General features: G+C 44.1%; 1 long non-coding RNA gene across 1 annotated transcript; it reads right to left on the bottom strand.

Annotated features, from left to right (window-relative positions):
* Nucleotides 1–208: 208 nt before the first annotated feature.
* LOC120243902 lies at nucleotides 209–3,559 on the bottom strand. The gene is made up of 3 exons (XR_005531429.1): nucleotides 3,529–3,559; nucleotides 2,666–2,998; nucleotides 209–438 (listed from the first exon to the last, which is right to left on the bottom strand). It is a non-coding gene; the product is annotated as an uncharacterized LOC120243902 (long non-coding RNA).
* Between the last annotated feature and the right edge of the window lie 406 nt (nucleotides 3,560–3,965).

Raw genomic sequence — 3,965 nt, 5'->3', positions numbered from 1 at the left:
AATCCATATTTGTTGGAGAAAGTCCAACATCAGCTTGAGAACAGCAGTCACGTGCCTCAATGACACATTTCAAACAGCACACACGGAGCATGCTTGGGCAGCTAAGCAATTCAGAAATGCAAATAGCTGAAGCCCTCTCCTGACTAGATAAAAAAGGACAAATCCTTTTTGGCAAAAAAACTGGATGTCCTCTTAATGTCACAGGGAGACAACCAAACCAAGGGAAGGTACAAGTTCCAGAGGCATCAGTTCGGGTTTGGGGAGTGGCCAGGAAGGTATCTCTTGTGGTTTATTCCAATCAGGTTGGTGCAATCAATCTCAAGTCGAATCTTGGACTTCAGCTGTTGTCAGGCAGAACTGTTTGTCTGGGATGCCGGAATACAGATGCTTTTAAACCAACGCTGCCTTGTTGACATATGTATAAGCACAAACCTCCCCCTTTAAAAAAAACACACAAAGAGCTATGGGTTCCATTTTCAACATCATCTTGCTTTTTATTCTGAATGGGTTATCTGCTATAAACACATCCCTGGAAGAAGCTGGATGGGCTATGCCCCTAAATATGAGTCCTTGGGAAATTAAATTATATCAAAATGTCATGGAAGGGCTCTGGAAGTTATCTCCAAACTAGGCACGGGTCTTTGTGGGTATAGAACACCATCCCCACCCCTCATACTTTTTCAATGACTTTAACATGCTGAAAATACAGTTCATCAACCACATTCCTTTGGTTGATAGATATTATTTGTGGTGTCTATGCTTTACAAGGGAAATAAATTAAGGAGTAAGAAGGGGGAAAGCATTTCTTTGAGGCCACCACCCATTTCTATTGATGTGGAATTGGGTGAAACTGTCATAAAACCCTATTTTTAGAATATGTAAATCAAAGCCAAATGCAGACTCTTCCTTCAAATATTTAAGTAGATTCACATGGCTGGGACACTAGATAGTAGTTTTGTACCAGTACAACATTTTCTGCATTTGATAATTATGTTGTGGTCGTATGAAAGGATGCTCTTGCTCTTGCAAGATACATGTTGAAGTATTTAGGAATAAAGGGTTATGATATTTGCAACATTCTCTTGGAGAACTCAACAAGAAACATAATAAGAATGAATATATATACCCTGAAAGAGCAAACAAACATGGCAAAATGTACACATAGTGAACCTGGTTGAAGGGTCTGGGTGTATTCTGTATATCATTTTGGCAACTTCTTGGTAGTTGTGAAATTTTTCAAAATGTTGGAAATAAAATGAACTAGACTCACAGATACTATTCTGGAATTTAAAATAATAGAATTCACTGTTTTTGAAACGTTCTCTCATTTACTATTCTTTGTTTAATAATTCTATTTTGTATAAAGGTAGAATGTCCTGGAAGGAGAGGGAGCTAGAGATTAAGAAAAACTAAGGGGGCACTACTCTACTGAGGGATAGGAGAGTGAGGGGAAGAGACACAAAAAATGAAAGGAGTAAGATAGGAGGGAAGAGAGTTTTGATAAAAGGAGAAAGCACACCTTGGTGAGGTTCTGAGCCTATCAGGAGCAGCCAGGGACAATGGCTTGAGGCTGGGAAGTAGAGGGCAGGGGTCTTTGGACAAAGGTCTTACCTGCTGGGGAGACAGAATGCAAAGCTCCCATTCTTCCCCTCCCAGCAGAAGAGGATTGGGCAGCCTCGTCGCTAAGAGCAGCATGACCTTCCCTCCTCCGGAGTGGAATGCAGCCACGAGGCACCTGGAGGCTAGTCTGAGCCTTGTGCCACAGAGCTGGACATAGGCAGTGCCACAAAATGTGTGTGCCCCATACCCCGCCCTGGTGTAGAAACCCATCAGGTCCTGGGACCTAAAAGGTAGGGCTGGGTATGGGGGGAAGGTGATCTTTAGACCGTTGACATGTCTCTTTTGCCACATGACTTTTGATATGTGGTTTGGGGAAGATAGAAAGTATAAAATAGTCAATCAGTTGCCTTCATCAGAGTAGCTGTGGTTTTGAATTCACCCCTGTGGGCTGCAGAAAACCCTGGTGGTGAAAGAGCTCACTACAATTGTTCAGCCTAGGTTGGGAACCAAGATATGCCCAGAAAAAGTGTCCATGATAGTGAATAGCCATCAGAGCAGCAGGAGGTACAGATATAAAAACAAGGGGAAAGAAAAGGGTCGGGGGAGATGGAGAAAAAAGCGGTCAAGTGGTCTGATGTGTCAGAGTGATGCATCCTAGTTATGGGTCACAGAATTCTAATTATGGCTGTACCCAACTGGTGGGCCACTCCAAGTAGCCACCCCAGTGAGGAGCGGCTTCAGGGATCTCTCTTGCCTCTGAATTCTGGCAGGGGGAGCCCTCTATGGTTGGCTCCGCCCAGAGTCCAGAAATTCCCATGGACTGATCCCAACAAAGCCAAGGGAACCAAAGTCTTTCTTTGGTCTTGAAATAAGTTGGAGCAGGAAGCAGTTTAAAGAAGTTGCTCGCTTTTGTCTTGCTCATCCTATCCTCCAAGAGTTACTCCATAGTTTAGAGCAACACTATTTGTCCCCAGGGAAGGAAAGGGCCTCAAACAGCTTCAAAATTCACTGCCGAGGTCAACTAACCAGTGCCAAACAAAAGACCCCGGGAGTTCATAGACCCACACGCAGAGAAACACTGGGTCTGTGTCTCCTTGTAGCTCACCCTGGTCCTCGCTTTCAGCGTCATGGTGTCTTTGTGTGACCATCTTCTGGTTTTCTGCTCCCCTTGCTGTACATTCATTTAACCTGATCTTCCTTATAGAGAAAGATTAGGGGGTGGAGAGTAGAATTTGTTCTGGGCCCTGCACTGTCTTGGAGATGGCCCCGGGCAGAGAGGCACTGGGGGTTCAGAGCTAGTCTGTTCAGGGATCCGTCCCAGAGCTGTGTCATCTGTGGTTTTCTCTCATGGAGTTCAGGACATTTGGCTTCTTTGATGCAGTGGTATTTTGCACAGAGCATTCAGTAGGATGGAGACAGTGAAGTTTCCATGTGGGCTCTGAGGAAAATGCCAAGTGACTGATATAAAAGCTTAGTCTGAGAATTGACCATAGCACATTAAAAGTTTATCCTAGGGAAATCATGTTTGTTCTTTTAAATGGGACAACTCTTTGGCCAAAAGCAGCAAATGAAGTGCCTGTTCCTTCCCATGATGGGAAGGGTTGCTCAGTTCACACTGTGAGGCAAATGTATGTAGAATATTACCGATTCAGGCTATATTGCTGCCTCATTAGGGTTATTTGGAATTTTGTTTAAAACCTCAATTTCTCACAAAAACATAACAGAAGGGGAAATACGGTTGCCTGAAGTAAGGAGGGACATCAATGCCACGACTCCACCACATGCCAAGGGTTCTGGGGTCCCACATCCTTCATGCTCCTCTCCCACACTTTGTCCTGGCTGCACTTCCCTTCATGGTCCTGTGGAAGACTTATTCCTACAGACATCTACTGGAGCCTGAGCCAGCAGTGTTTGTACTTTTAGATCGGCAGTGTTGAAATGAAACCTACATCTAAGAGACCAACATACCAGGAGACATCTTAGTTCCCATCTACTTAACCATCGAACCTGGAGTCATAAGAGAATTATACACAGGGAAGTGGAGACCTTGGAATGTTAGAAAAGATCTAGAATATGGAATTCTGTCTAGCAGACCAAAGCAATCTGGATAACGCAGAAAGTTCTACAAGGCAGTGAAAATGAACATCGTATATTTACTCTTGGGATGTGTCCATTGCTCGTTTTCAGCCCCACAGAGCAACACCCTGGCACGCCTCCCCACAGGCCACAGAGTCATTATACTGAGCCACATCTGAGAACTCAGAGTGCAATTTGTCAGCCACACTTTGGAACAAACCAGAGTGTCTTGACACCCTTGAGGTGGTAGGTATCTGAGGAAGTCAGATAAAGACTATGTAAGGGGAAATTTACTGTAATATTTAAGATAGTTCTGTTTTAGTGGCTTA

Source organism: Hyaena hyaena, unplaced genomic scaffold, assembly GCF_003009895.1.
Source record: "Hyaena hyaena isolate Hyena2069 unplaced genomic scaffold, ASM300989v1 scaffold_359, whole genome shotgun sequence".
In the NCBI taxonomy this organism is placed as follows: Eukaryota; Metazoa; Chordata; class Mammalia; order Carnivora; family Hyaenidae; genus Hyaena; species Hyaena hyaena.
The sequence above is the reverse complement of the archived record's forward strand: the minus strand, read 5'-3'. Positions and strand labels throughout refer to the sequence as shown.